General features: G+C 28.6%; 16 non-coding genes across 16 annotated transcripts; all 16 read right to left on the bottom strand.

Moving 5' to 3' along the window:
- Window positions 1-863: 863 nt before the first annotated feature.
- TRNAC-GCA (transfer RNA cysteine (anticodon GCA)) lies at window positions 864-935 on the bottom strand. Its single transcript has one exon. It is a non-coding gene; the product is annotated as a tRNA-Cys (tRNA).
- Window positions 936-1,330: 395 nt separating this feature from the next.
- On the bottom strand, window positions 1,331-1,402 carry TRNAC-GCA (transfer RNA cysteine (anticodon GCA)). The gene has a single exon. It is a non-coding gene; the product is annotated as a tRNA-Cys (tRNA).
- Window positions 1,403-2,761: 1,359 nt separating this feature from the next.
- Window positions 2,762-2,833, bottom strand: TRNAC-GCA (transfer RNA cysteine (anticodon GCA)). Its single transcript has one exon. It is a non-coding gene; the product is annotated as a tRNA-Cys (tRNA).
- Window positions 2,834-3,238: 405 nt separating this feature from the next.
- Window positions 3,239-3,310, bottom strand: TRNAC-GCA (transfer RNA cysteine (anticodon GCA)). Its single transcript has one exon. It is a non-coding gene; the product is annotated as a tRNA-Cys (tRNA).
- Window positions 3,311-3,715: 405 nt separating this feature from the next.
- On the bottom strand, window positions 3,716-3,787 carry TRNAC-ACA (transfer RNA cysteine (anticodon ACA)). The gene has a single exon. It is a non-coding gene; the product is annotated as a tRNA-Cys (tRNA).
- A 406-nt stretch (window positions 3,788-4,193) lies between these two features.
- TRNAC-GCA (transfer RNA cysteine (anticodon GCA)) lies at window positions 4,194-4,265 on the bottom strand. Its single transcript has one exon. It is a non-coding gene; the product is annotated as a tRNA-Cys (tRNA).
- Window positions 4,266-4,670: 405 nt separating this feature from the next.
- TRNAC-GCA (transfer RNA cysteine (anticodon GCA)) lies at window positions 4,671-4,742 on the bottom strand. Its single transcript has one exon. It is a non-coding gene; the product is annotated as a tRNA-Cys (tRNA).
- Window positions 4,743-5,623: 881 nt separating this feature from the next.
- Window positions 5,624-5,695, bottom strand: TRNAC-GCA (transfer RNA cysteine (anticodon GCA)). Its single transcript has one exon. It is a non-coding gene; the product is annotated as a tRNA-Cys (tRNA).
- Window positions 5,696-7,537: 1,842 nt separating this feature from the next.
- Window positions 7,538-7,609, bottom strand: TRNAC-GCA (transfer RNA cysteine (anticodon GCA)). Its single transcript has one exon. It is a non-coding gene; the product is annotated as a tRNA-Cys (tRNA).
- An 880-nt stretch (window positions 7,610-8,489) lies between these two features.
- Window positions 8,490-8,561, bottom strand: TRNAC-GCA (transfer RNA cysteine (anticodon GCA)). The gene has a single exon. It is a non-coding gene; the product is annotated as a tRNA-Cys (tRNA).
- Window positions 8,562-9,920: 1,359 nt separating this feature from the next.
- TRNAC-GCA (transfer RNA cysteine (anticodon GCA)) lies at window positions 9,921-9,992 on the bottom strand. Its single transcript has one exon. It is a non-coding gene; the product is annotated as a tRNA-Cys (tRNA).
- Window positions 9,993-10,397: 405 nt separating this feature from the next.
- Window positions 10,398-10,469, bottom strand: TRNAC-ACA (transfer RNA cysteine (anticodon ACA)). Its single transcript has one exon. It is a non-coding gene; the product is annotated as a tRNA-Cys (tRNA).
- Window positions 10,470-10,875: 406 nt separating this feature from the next.
- On the bottom strand, window positions 10,876-10,947 carry TRNAC-GCA (transfer RNA cysteine (anticodon GCA)). Its single transcript has one exon. It is a non-coding gene; the product is annotated as a tRNA-Cys (tRNA).
- An 882-nt stretch (window positions 10,948-11,829) lies between these two features.
- Window positions 11,830-11,901, bottom strand: TRNAC-GCA (transfer RNA cysteine (anticodon GCA)). The gene has a single exon. It is a non-coding gene; the product is annotated as a tRNA-Cys (tRNA).
- A 1,842-nt stretch (window positions 11,902-13,743) lies between these two features.
- TRNAC-GCA (transfer RNA cysteine (anticodon GCA)) lies at window positions 13,744-13,815 on the bottom strand. Its single transcript has one exon. It is a non-coding gene; the product is annotated as a tRNA-Cys (tRNA).
- A 404-nt stretch (window positions 13,816-14,219) lies between these two features.
- Window positions 14,220-14,291, bottom strand: TRNAC-ACA (transfer RNA cysteine (anticodon ACA)). The gene has a single exon. It is a non-coding gene; the product is annotated as a tRNA-Cys (tRNA).
- Window positions 14,292-14,486: the final 195 nt, after the last annotated feature.

The following is a 14,486-nucleotide window of genomic DNA, read 5'->3' as shown; positions in this document are numbered from 1 at the left end:
TTTTTTATTTGTTTTTTTTTAAATTACATTAAAGCTATAAGAACTTTACAAGGTTTTACATTGTGATTATTTTTTCTTTCCGATGCATTTTTCTTCTTTAAAAATCTTTAATGAATTCAAAAAGTACAGACAAATAATCAGGAATTTTTATTTTACAAGTCAATTCTTAGTTTTAGAGTCTTCCAAAGTTCTAAAAGTATCATCTTAAAGATTTTTTACATTGACTTTTTACAGACAACGTTTTTCGACCTTTTGGCTGATTTTTTAAATAGATTTCATATGAAGAAAGCACATCAATATGCATTCAACGTTATATGCCTAAAATGTTTTAATGGATAAACAAGTAATAAAGCTAGAATTATTTGGTTTAAAAAGATTTATCTTCAGGGCGCACTCGGAGTTGAACCAAGGACCTCTTGATCTGCAGTCAAATAGCTCTGCCACTGAGCTATACCCCCAAAACTTAAGTAATGCACTCTCTTTTTTTTTTTTTTTTTTAAATTACATTAAAGCTATAAGAACTTTACAAAGTTTTACATTGTGATTATTTTTTCTTTCCGATGCATTTTTCTTCTCTAAAAATCTTTAATGAATTCAAAAAGTACAGACAAATAATCAGGAATTTTTATTTTACAAGTCAATTCTTAGTTTTAGAGTCTTCCAAAGTGCTAAAAGTATCATCTTATAGATTTTTTACATTGACTTTTTACAGACAACGTTTTTTGACCTTTTGGCTGATTTTTTAAATAGATTTCATATGAAGAAAGCACATCAATATGCATTCAACGTTATATGCCTAAAATGTTTTAATGGATAAACAAGTAATAAAGCTAGAATAATTTGGTTTAAAAAGATTTATCTTCAGGGGGCACTCGGAGTTGAACCAAGGACCTCTTGATCTGCAGTCAAATGCTCTGCCACTGAGCTATACCCCCAAAACTTAAGTAATGCACACTCTTTTTTTTTAAATTACATTAAAGCTATAAGAACTTTACAAAGTTTTACATTGTGATTATTTTTTCTTTCCGATGCATTTTTCTTCTTTAAAAATCTTTAATGAATTCAAAAAGTTCAGACAAATAATCAGGAATTTTTATTTTACAAGTCAATTCTTAATTTTAGTGTCTTCCAAAGTGCTAAAAGTATCATCTTATAGATTTTTTACATTGACTTTTTTCAGACAACATTTTTCGACCTTTTGGCTGATTTTTTAAATAGATTTCATATGAAGAAAGCACATCAATATGCATTCAACATTATATGCCTAAAATGTTTTAATGGTAAACAAGTAATAAAGCTAGAATTATTTGGTTTAAAAAGATATATCTTCAGGGGGCACTCGGAGTTGAACCAAGAACCTCTTGATCTGCAGTCAAATGCTCTGCCACTGAGCTATACCCCCAAAACTTAAGTAATGCACACTCTTCTTTTTTTTTTTCTTTTAAATTACATTAAAGCTATAAGAACTTTACAAAGTTTTACATTGTGATTCTTTATTCTTTCCGATGCATTTTTCTTCTCTAAAAATCTTTAATGAATTCAAATAGTACAGACAAATAATCAGGAATTTTTATTTTACAAGTCAATTCTTAGTTTTAGAGTCTTCCAAAGTGCTAAAAGTATCATCTTAAAGATTTTTTACATTGACTTTTTACAGACAACGTTTTTCGACCTTTTGGCTGATTTTTTAAATAGATTTCATATGAAGAAAGCACATAAATATGCATTCAACGTTATATGCCTAAAATGTTTTAATGGATAAACAAGTAATAAAGCTAGAATTATTTGGTTTAAAAAGATTTATCTTCAGGGCGCACTCGGAGTTGAACCAAGGACCTCTTGATCTGCAGTCAAATGGCTCTGCCACTGAGCTATACCCCCAAAACTTAATTAATGCACACTTTTTTTTTTTTTTTAAATTACATTAAAGATATAAGAACTTTACAAAGTTTTACATTGTGATTCTTTTTTCTTTCCGATGCATTTTTCTTCTCTAAAAATCTTTAATGAATTCAAAAAGTACAGACAAATAATCAGGAATTTTTATTTTACAAGTCAATTCTTAGTTTTAGAGTCTTCCAAAGTGCTAAAAGTATCATCTTATAGATTTTTTACATTGACTTTTTACAGACAACGTTTTTCGACCTTTTGGCTGATTTTTTAAATAGATTTCATATGAAGAAAACACATCAATATGCATTCAACGTTATATGCCTAAAATGTTTTAATGGATAAACAAGTAATAAAGCTAGAATAATTTGGTTTAAAAACATTTATCTTCAGGGGGCACTCGGAGTTGAACCAAGGACCTCTTGATCTGCAGTCAAATGCTCTGCCACTGAGATATACCCCCAAAACTTAAGTAATGCACACTCTTTTTTTTTTTTTTTTTTTTTAAATTACATTAAAGCTATAAGAACTTTACAAAGTTTTACATTGTGATTATTTTTTCTTTCCGATGCATTTTTCTTCTCTAAAAATCTTTAATGAATTCAAAAAGTACAGACAAATAATCAGGAATTTTTATTTTACAAGTCAATTCTTAGTTTTAGAGTCTTCCAAAGTGCTAAAAGTATCATCTTATAGATTTTTTACATTGACTTTTTACAGACAACGTTTTTCGACCTTTTGGCTGATTTTTTAAATAGATTTCATATGAAGAAAGCACATCAATATGCATTCAACGTTATATGCCTAAAATGTTTTAATGGATAAACAAGTAATAAAGCTAGAATTATTTGGTTTAAAAAGATTTATCTTCAGGGGGCACTCGGAGTTGAACCAAGGACCTCTTGATCTGCAGTCAAATGCTCTGCCACTGAGCTATACCCCCAAAACTTAAGTAATGCACACTCTTTTTTTTTTTTTTTTTTAAATTACATTAAAGCTTTAAGAACTTTACAAAGTTTTACATTGTGATTATTTTTTCTTTCCGATGCATTTTTCTTCTCTAAAAATCTTTATTGAATTCAAAAAGTACAGACAAATAATCAGGAATTTTTATTTTACAAGTCAATTCTTAGTTTTAGAGTCTTCCAAAGTGCTAAAAGTATCATCTTATAGATTTTTTACATTGACTTTTTACAGACAACGTTTTTCGACCTTTTGGCTGATTTTTTAAATAGATTTCATATGAAGAAAGCACATCAATATGCATTCAACGTTATATGCCTAAAATGTTTTAATGGATAAACAAGTAATAAAGCTAGAATTATTTGGTTTAAAAAGATTTATCTTCAGGGGGCACTCGGAGTTGAACCAAGGACCTCTTGATCTGCAGTCAAATGCTCTGCCACTGAGCTATACCCCCAAAACTTAAGTAATGCACACTCTTTTTTTTTTTTTTTTTTAAATTACATTAAAGCTTTAAGAACTTTACAAAGTTTTACATTGTGATTATTTTTTCTTTCCGATGCATTTTTCTTCTCTAAAAATCTTTATTGAATTCAAAAAGTACAGACAAATAATCAGGAATTTTTATTTTACAAGTCAATTCTTAGTTTTAGAGTCTTCCAAAGTGCTAAAAGTATCATCTTATAGATTTTTTACATTGACTTTTTACAGACAACGTTTTTCGATCTTTTGGCTGATTTTTTAAATAGATTTCATATGAAGAAAGCACATCAATATGCATTCAACGTTATATGCCTAAAATGTTTTAATGGATAAACAAGTAATAAAGCTAGAATTATTTGGTTTAAAAAGATTTATCTTCAGGGGGCACTCGGAGTTGAACCAAGGACATCTTAATCTGTAGTCAAATGCTCTGCCACTGAGCTATACCCCCAAAACTTAAGTAATGCACTCTCTTTTTTTTTTTTTTTTTTTTAATTACATTAAAGCTATAAGAACTTTACAAAGTTTTACATTCTGATTATTTTTTCTTTCCGATGCATTTTTCTTCTTTAAAAATCTTTAATGAATTCAAAAAGTACAGACAAATAATCAGGAATTTTTATTTTACAAGTCAATTCTTAGTTTTAGTGTCTTCCAAAGTGCTAAAAGTATCATCTTATAGATTTTTTACATTGACTTTTTTCCGACAACATTTTTCGACCTTTTGGCTGATTTTTTAAATAGATTTCATATGAAGAAAGCACATCAATATGCATTCAACATTATATGCCTAAAATGTTTTAATGGATAAACAAGTAATAAAGCAAGAATTATTTGGTTTAAAAAGATTTATCTTCAGGGGGCACTCGGAGTTGAACCAAGGACCTCTTGATCTGCAGTCAAATGCTCTGCCACTGAGCTATACCCCCAAAACTTAAGCAATGCACACTCTTTTTTTTTTTTTCTTTTAAATTACATTAAAGCTATAAGAACTTTACAAAGTTTTACATTGTGATTATTTTTTCTTTCCGATGCATTTTTCTTCTCTAAAAATCTTTAATGAATTCAAAAAGTACAGACAAATAATCAGGAATTTTTATTTTACAAGTCAATTCTTAGTTTTAGAGTCTTCCAAAGTGCTAAAAGTATCATCTTATAGATTTTTTACATTGACTTTTTACAGACAACGTTTTTCGACCTTTTTTCTGATTTTTTAAATAGATTTCATATGAAGAAAGCACATCAATATGCATTCAACGTTATATGCCTAAAATGTTTTAATGGATAAACAAGTAATAAAGCTAGAATTATTTAGTTTAAAAAGATTTATCTTCAGGGGGCACTCGGAGTTGAACCAAGGACCTCTTGATCTGCAGTCAAATGCTCTGCCACTGAGCTATACCCCCAAAACTTAAGTAATGCACACTCTTTTTTTTTTTTTTTTTAAATTACATTAAAGCTATAAGAACTTTACAAAGTTTTACATTGTGATTCTTTTTTCTTTCCGATGCATTTTTCTTCTCTAAAAATCTTTAATGAATTCAAAAAGTACAGACAAATAATCAGGAATTTTTATTTTACAAGTCAATTCTTAGTTTTAGAGTCTTCTAAAGTGCTAAAAGTATCATCTTAAAGATTTTTTACATTGACTTTTTACAGACAACGTTTTTCGACCTTTTGGCTGATTTTTTAAATAGATTTCATATGAAGAAAGCACATAAATATGCATTCAACGTTATATGCCTAAAATGTTTTAATGGATAAACAAGTAATAAAGCTAGAATTATTTGGTTTAAAAAGATTTATCTTCAGGGCGCACTCGGAGTTGAACCAAGGACCTCTTGATCTGCAGTCAAATAGCTCTGCCACTGAGCTATACCCCCAAAACTTAAGTAATGAACACTTTTTTTTTTTTTTTTTTAAATTACATTAAAGCTATAAGAACTTTACAAAGTTTTACATTGTGATTCTTTTTTCTTTCCGATGCATTTTTCTTCTCTAAAAATCTTTAATGAATTCAAAAAGTACAGACAAATAATCAGGAATTTTTATTTTACAAGTCAATTCTTAGTTTTAGAGTCTTCCAAAGTGCTAAAAGTATCATCTTATAGATTTTTTACATTGACTTTTTACAGACAATGTTTTTCGACCTTTTGGCTGATTTTTTAAATAGATTTCATATGAAGAAAGCACATCAATATGCATTCAACGTTATATGCCTAAAATGTTTTAATGGATAAACAAGTAATAAAGCTAGAATAATTTTGGTTTAAAAAGATTTATCTTCAGGGGGCACTCGGAGTTGAACCAAGGACCTCTTGATCTGCAGTCAAATGCTCTGCCACTGAGCTATACCCCCAAAACTTAAGTAATGCACACTCTTTTTTTTTTTTTTTTTAATTACATTAAAGCTTTAAGAACTTTACAAAGTTTTACATTGTGATTATTTTTTCTTTCCGATGCATTTTTCTTCTTTAAAAATCTTTAATGAATTCAAAAAGTACAGACAAATAATCAGGAATTTTTATTTTACAAGTCAATTCTTAGTTTTAGTGTCTTCCAAAGTGCTAAAAGTATCATCTTATAGATTTTTAACATTGACTTTTTTCCGACAACATTTTTCGACCTTTTGGCTGATTTTTTAAACAGATTTCATATGAAGAAAGCACATCAATATGCATTCAACATTATATGCCTAAAATGTTTTAATGGATAAACAAATAATAAAGCTAGAATTATTTGGTTTAAAAAGATTTATCTTCAGGGGGCACTCGGAGTTGAACCAAGGACCTCTAGATCTGCAGTCAAATGCTCTGCCACTGAGCTATACCCCCAAAACTTAAGTAATGCACACTCTTTTTTTTTTTTTCTTTTAAATTACATTAAAGCTATAAGAACTTTACAAAGTTTTACATTGTGATTCTTTTTTCTTTCCGATGCATTTTTCTTCTCTAAAAATCTTTAATGAATTCAAAAAGTACAGACAAATAATCAGGAATTTTTATTTTACAAGTCAATTCTTAGTTTTAGAGTCTTCCAAAGTGCTAAAAGTATCATCTTATAGATTTTTTACATTGACTTTTTACAGACAACGTTTTTCGACCTTTTGGCTGATTTTTTAAATAGATTTCATATGAAGAAAGCACATCAATATGCATTCAATGTTATATGCCTAAAATGTTTTAATGGATAAACAAGTAATAAAGCTAGAATAATTTGGTTTAAAAAGATTTTTCTTCAGTGGGCACTCGGAGTTGAACCAAGGACCTCTTGGTCTGCAGTCAAATGCTCTGCCACTGAGCTATACCCCCAAAACTTAAGTAATGCACCCTCTTTTTTTTTTTTTTTTTTTTTTTTTAATTACATTAAAGCTATAAGAACTTTACAAAGTTTTACATTGTGATTATTTTTTCTTTCCGATGCATTTTTCTTCTCTAAAAATCTTTAATGAATTCAAAAAGTACAGACAAATAATCAGGAATTTTTATTTTACAAGTCAATTCTTAGTTTTAGAGTCCTCCAAAGTGCTAAAAGTATCATCTTATAGATTTTTTACATTGACTTTTTACAGACAACGTTTTTCGACCTTTTGGCTGATTTTTTAAATAGATTTCATATGAAGAAAGCACATCAATATGCATTCAACGTTATATGCCTAAAATGTTTTAATGGATAACAAGTAATAAAGCTAGAATTATTTGGTTTAAAAAGATTTATCTTCAGGGGGCACTCGGAGTTGAACCAAGGACCTCTTGATCTGCAGTCAAATGCTCTGCCACTGAGCTATACCCCTAAAACTTAAGTAATGCACACTCTTTTTTTTTTTTTTTTTTTTTTAATTACATTAAAGCTATAAGAACTTTACAAAGTTTAACATTGTGATTATTTTTTCTTTCCGATGCATTTTTCTTCTCTAAAAATCTTTAATGAATTCAAAAAGTACAGACAAATAATCAGGAATTTTCATTTTACAAGTCAATTCTTAGTTTTAGAGTATTCCGAAGTGCTAAAAGTATCATCTTATAGATTTTTTACATTGACTTTTTACAGACAACGTTTTTCGACCTTTTGGCTGATTTTTTAAATAGATTTCATATGAAGAAAGCACATCAATATGCATTCAACGTTATATGCCTAAAATGTTTTAATGGATAAACAAGTAATAAAGCTAGAATTATTTGGTTTAAAAAGATTTATCTTCAGGGGGCACTCGGAGTTGAACCAAGGACCTCTTGATCTGCAGTCAAATGCTCTGCCACTGAGCTACACCCCCAAAACTTAATTAATGCACACTCTTTTTTTTTTTTTTTTTTAATTACATTAAAGCTATAAGAACTTTACAAAGTTTTACATTGTGATTATTTTTTCTTTCCGATGCATTTTTCTTCTCTAAAAATCTTTAATGAATTCAAAAAGTACAGACAAATAATCAGGAATTTTTATTTTACAAGTCAATTCTTAGTTTTAGAGTCTTACAAAGTGCTAAAAGTATCATCTTATAGATTTTTTACATTGACTTTTTACAGACAACGTTTTTCGACCTTTCGGCTGATTTTTTAAATAGATTTCATATGAAGAAAGCACATCAATATGCATTCAACGTTATATGCCTAAAATGTTTTAATGGATAACAAGTAATAAAGCTAGAATTATTTGGTTTAAAAAGATTTATCTTCAGGGGGCACTCGGAGTTGAACCAAGGACCTCTTGATCTGCAGTCAAATGCTCTGCCACTGAGCTATACCCCTAAAACTTAAGTAATGCACACTCTTTTTTTTTTTTTTTTTTAAATTACATTAAAGCTTTAAGAACTTTACAAAGTTTTACATTGTGATTATTTTTTCTTTCCGATGCATTTTTCTTCTCTAAAAATCTTTAATGAATTCAAAAAGTACAGACAAATAATCAGGAATTTTTATTTTACAAGTCAATTCTTAGTTTTAGAGTCTTCCAAAGTGCTAAAAGTATCATCTTATAGATTTTTTACATTGACTTTTTTCCGACAACATTTTTCGACCTTTTGGCTGATTTTTTAAATAGATTTCATATGAAGAAAGCACATCAATATGCATTCAACATTATATGCCTAAAATGTTTTAATGGATAAACAAGTAATAAAGCTAGAATTATTTGGTTTAAAAAGATTTATCTTCAGGGGGCACTCGGAGTTGAACCAAGGACCTCTTGATCTGCAGTCAAATGCTCTGCCACTGAGCTATACCCCCAAAACTTAAGTAATGCACACTCTTTTTTTTTTTTCTTTTAAATTACATTAAAGCTATAAGAACTTTACAAAGTTTTACATTGTGATTATTTTTTCTTTCCGATGCATTTTTCTTCTCTAAAAATCTTTAATGAATTCAAAAAGTACAGACAAATAATCAGGAATTTTTATTTTACAAGTCAATTCTTAGTTTTAGAGTCCTCCAAAGTGCTAAAAGTATCATCTTATAGATTTTTTACATTGACTTTTTACAGACAACGTTTTTCGACCTTTTGGCTGATTTTTTAAATAGATTTCATATGAAGAAAGCACATCAATATGCATTCAACGTTATATGCCTAAAATGTTTTAATGGATAAACAAGTAATAAAGCTAGAATAATTTGGTTTAAAAAGATTTATCTTCAGGGGGCACTCGGAGTTGAACCAAGGACCTCTTGATCTGCAGTCAAATGCTCTGCCACTGAGATATACCCCCAAAACTTAAGTAATGCACACTCTTTTTTTTTTTTTTTTTTAAATTACATTAAAGCTATAAGAACTTTACAAAGTTTTACATTGTGATTATTTTTTCTTTCCGATGCATTTTTCTTCTCTAAAAATCTTTAATGAATTCAAAAAGTACAGACAAATAATCAGGAATTTTTATTTTACAAGTCAATTCTTAGTTTTAGAGTCTTCCAAAGTGCTAAAAGTATCATCTTATAGATTTTTTACATTGACTTTTTACAGACAACGTTTTTCGACCTTTTGGCTGATTTTTTAAATAGATTTCATATGAAGAAAGCACATCAATATGCATTCAACGTTATATGCCTAAAATGTTTTAATGGATAAACAAGTAATAAAGCTAGAATTATTTGGTTTAAAAAGATTTATCTTCAGGGGGCACTCGGAGTTGAACCAAGGACCTCTTGATCTGCAGTCAAATGCTCTGCCACTGAGCTATACCCCGAAAAACTTAAGTAATGCACACTCTTTTTTTTTTTTTTTTTTAAATTACATTAAAGCTTTAAGAACTTTACAAAGTTTTACATTGTGATTATTTTTTCTTTCCGATGCATTTTTCTTCTCTAAAAATCTTTATTGAATTCAAAAAGTACAGACAAATAATCAGGAATTTTTATTTTACAAGTCAATTCTTAGTTTTAGAGTCTTCCAAAGTGCTAAAAGTATCATCTTATAGATTTTTTACATTGACTTTTTACAGACAACGTTTTTCGACCTTTTGGCTGATTTTTTAAATAGATTTCATATGAAGAAAGCACATCAATATGCATTCAACGTTATATGCCTAAAATGTTTTAATGGATAAACAAGTAATAAAGCTAGAATTATTTGGTTTAAAAAGATTTATCTTCAGGGGGCACTCGGAGTTGAACCAAGGACCTCTTGATCTGCAGTCAAATGCTTTGCCACTGAGCTATACCCCCAAAACTTAAGTAATGCACACTCTTTTTTTTTTTTTTTTTTAAATTACATTAAAGCTTTAAGAACTTTACAAAGTTTTACATTGTGATTATTTTTTCTTTCCGATGCATTTTTCTTCTCTAAAAATCTTTATTGAATTCAAAAAGTACAGACAAATAATCAGGAATTTTTATTTTACAAGTCAATTCTTAGTTTTAGAGTCTTCCAAAGTGCTAAAAGTATCATCTTATAGATTTTTTACATTGACTTTTTACAGACAACGTTTTTCGATCTTTTGGCTGATTTTTTAAATAGATTTCATATGAAGAAAGCACATCAATATGCATTCAACGTTATATGCCTAAAATGTTTTAATGGATAAACAAGTAATAAAGCTAGAATTATTTGGTTTAAAAAGATTTATCTTCAGGGGGCACTCGGAGTTGAACCAAGGACCTCTTAATCTGTAGTCAAATGCTCTGCCACTGAGCTATACCCCCAAAACTTAAGTAATGCACTCTCTTTTTTTTTTTTTTTTTTTTAATTACATTAAAGCTATAAGAACTTTACAAAGTTTTACATTCTGATTATTTTTTCTTTCCGATGCATTTTTCTTCTTTAAAAATCTTTAATGAATTCAAAAAGTACAGACAAATAATCAGGAATTTTTATTTTACAAGTCAATTCTTAGTTTTAGTGTCTTCCAAAGTGCTAAAAGTATCATCTTATAGATTTTTTACATTGACTTTTTTCCGACAACATTTTTCGACCTTTTGGCTGATTTTTTAAATAGATTTCATATGAAGAAAGCACATCAATATGCATTCAACATTATATGCCTAAAATGTTTTAATGGATAAACAAGTAATAAAGCAAGAATTATTTGGTTTAAAAAGATTTATCTTCAGGGGGCACTCGGAGTTGAACCAAGGACCTCTTGATCTGCAGTCAAATGCTCTGCCACTGAGCTATACCCCCAAAACTTAAGCAATGCACACTCTTTTTTTTTTTTTCTTTTAAATTACATTAAAGCTATAAGAACTTTACAAAGTTTTACATTGTGATTATTTTTTCTTTCCGATGCATTTTTCTTCTCTAAAAATCTTTAATGAATTCAAAAAGTACAGACAAATAATCAGGAATTTTTATTTTACAAGTCAATTCTTAGTTTTAGAGTCTTCCAAAGTGCTAAAAGTATCATCTTAAAGATTTTTTACATTGACTTTTTACAGACAACGTTTTTCGACCTTTTGGCTGATTTTTTAAATAGATTTCATATGAAGAAAGCACATAAATATGCATTCAACGTTATATGCCTAAAATGTTTTAATGGATAAACAAGTAATAAAGCTAGAATTATTTGGTTTAAAAAGATTTATCTTCAGGGCGCACTCGGAGTTGAACCAAGGACCTCTTGATCTGCAGTCAAATAGCTCTGCCACTGAGCTATACCCCCAAAACTTAAGTAATGCACACTTTTTTTTTTTTTTTTTTAAATTACATTAAAGCTATAAGAACTTTACAAAGTTTTACATTGTGATTCTTTTTTCTTTCCGATGCATTTTTCTTCTCTAAAAATCTTTAATGAATTCAAAAAGTACAGACAAATAATCAGGAATTTTTATTTTACAAGTCAATTCTTAGTTTTAGAGTCTTCCAAAGTGCTAAAAGTATCATCTTATAGATTTTTTACATTGACTTTTTACAGACAATGTTTTTCGACCTTTTGGCTGATTTTTTAAATAGATTTCATATGAAGAAAGCACATCAATATGCATTCAACGTTATATGCCTAAAATGTTTTAATGGATAAACAAGTAATAAAGCTAGAATAATTTTGGTTTAAAAAGATTTATCTTCAGGGGGCACTCGGAGTTGAACCAAGGACCTCTTGATCTGCAGTCAAATGCTCTGCCACTGAGCTATACCCCCAAAACTTAAGTAATGCACACTCTTTTTTTTTTTTTTTTTAATTACATTAAAGCTTTAAGAACTTTACAAAGTTTTACATTGTGATTATTTTTTCTTTCCGATGCATTTTTCTTCTTTAAAAATCTTTAATGAATTCAAAAAGTACAGACAAATAATCAGGAATTTTTATTTTACAAGTCAATTCTTAGTTTTAGTGTCTTCCAAAGTGCTAAAAGTATCATCTTATAGATTTTTAACATTGACTTTTTTCCGACAACATTTTTCGACCTTTTGGCTGATTTTTTAAACAGATTTCATATGAAGAAAGCACATCAATATGCATTCAACATTATATGCCTAAAATGTTTTAATGGATAAACAAATAATAAAGCTAGAATTATTTGGTTTAAAAAGATTTATCTTCAGGGGGCACTCGGAGTTGAACCAAGGACCTCTAGATCTGCAGTCAAATGCTCTGCCACTGAGCTATACCCCCAAAACTTAAGTAATGCACACTCTTTTTTTTTTTTTCTTTTAAATTACATTAAAGCTATAAGAACTTTACAAAGTTTTACATTGTGATTCTTTTTTCTTTCCGATGCATTTTTCTTCTCTAAAAATCTTTAATGAATTCAAAAAGTACAGACAAATAATCAGGAATTTTTATTTTACAAGTCAATTCTTAGTTTTAGAGTCTTCCAAAGTGCTAAAAGTATCATCTTATAGATTTTTTACATTGACTTTTTACAGACAACGTTTTTCGACCTTTTGGCTGATTTTTTAAATAGATTTCATATGAAGAAAGCACATCAATATGCATTCAATGTTATATGCCTAAAATGTTTTAATGGATAAACAAGTAATAAAGCTAGAATAATTTGGTTTAAAAAGATTTTTCTTCAGTGGGCACTCGGAGTTGAACCAAGGACCTCTTGATCTGCAGTCAAATGCTCTGCCACTGAGCTATACCCCCAAAACTTAAGTAATGCACCCTCTTTTTTTTTTTTTTTTTTTTTTTTAATTACATTAAAGCTATAAGAACTTTACAAAGTTTTACATTGTGATTATTTTTTCTTTCCGATGCATTTTTCTTCTCTAAAAATCTTTAATGAATTCAAAAAGTACAGACAAATAATCAGGAATTTTTATTTTACAAGTCAATTCTTAGTTTTAGAGTCTTACAAAGTGCTAAAAGTATCATCTTATAGATTTTTTACATTGACTTTTTTTTTACAGACAACGTTTTTCGACCTTTTGGCTGATTTTTTAAATAGATTTCATATGAAGAAAGCACATCAATATGCATTCAACGTTATATGCCTAAAATGTTTTAATGGATAAACATGTAATAAAGCTAGAATTATTTGGTTTAAAAAGATTTATCTTCAGGGGGCATTCGGAGTTGAACCAAGGACCTCTTGATTTGCAGTCAAATGCTCTGCCACTGAGCTATACCTTCAAAACTTAAGTAATGCACACTCTTTTTTTTTTTTTTTTTTAATTACATTAAAGCTTTAAGAACTTTACAAAGTTTTACATTGTGATTATTTTTTCTTTCCGATGCATTTTTCTTCTTTAAAAATCTTTAATGAATTCAAAAAGTACAGACAAATAATCAGGAATTTTTATTTTACAAGTCAATTCTTAGTTTTAGTGTCTTCCAAAGTGCTAAAAGTATCATCTTATAGATTTTTAACATTGACTTTTTTCCGACAACATTTTTCGACCTTTTGGCTGATTTTTTAAACAGATTTCATATGAAGAAAGCACATCAATATGCATTCAACATTATATGCCTAAAATGTTTTAATGGATAAACAAATAATAAAGCTAGAATTATTTGGCTTAAAAAGATTTATCTTCAGGGGGCACTCGGAGTTGAACCAAGGACCTCTTGATCTGCAGTCAAATGCTCTGCCACTGAGCTATACCCCCAAAACTTAAGTAATGCACACTCTTTTTTTTTTTTCTTTTAAATTACATTAAAGCTATAAGAACTTTACAAAGTTTTACATTGTGATTCTTTTTTCTTTCCGATGCATTTTTCTTCTCTAAAAATCTTTAATGAATTCAAAAAGTACAGACAAATAACCAGGAATTTTTATTTTACAAGTCAATTCTTAGTTTTAGAGTCTTCCAAAGTGCTAAAAGTATCATCTTATAGATTTTTTACATTGACTTTTTACAGACAACGTTTTTCGATCTTTTGGCTGATTTTTTAAATAGATTTCATATGAAGAAAGCACATCAATATGCATTCAATGTTATATGCCTAAAATGTTTTAATGGATAAACAAGTAATAAAGCTAGAATTATTTGGTTTAAAAAGATTTATCTTCAGGGGGCACTCGGAGTTGAACCAAGGACCTCTTAATCTGTAGTCAAATGCTCTGCCACTGAGCTATACCCCCAAAACTTAAGTAATGCACTCTCTTTTTTTTTTTTTTTTTTTTAATTACATTAAAGCTATAAGAACTTTACAAAGTTTTACATTCTGATTATTTTTTCTTTCCGATGCATTTTTCTTCTTTAAAAATCTTTAATGAATTCAAAAAGTACAGACAAATAATCAGGAATTTTTATTTTACAAGTCAATTCTTAGTTTT

This window comes from Phyllobates terribilis, unplaced genomic scaffold (genome assembly GCF_046119375.1).
Source record: "Phyllobates terribilis strain yellow unplaced genomic scaffold, ASM4611937v1 Scaffold_1__5_contigs__length_1240528914, whole genome shotgun sequence".
In the NCBI taxonomy this organism is placed as follows: domain Eukaryota; kingdom Metazoa; phylum Chordata; class Amphibia; order Anura; family Dendrobatidae; genus Phyllobates; species Phyllobates terribilis.
This window is presented reverse-complemented; position numbering and strand designations above follow the sequence as displayed.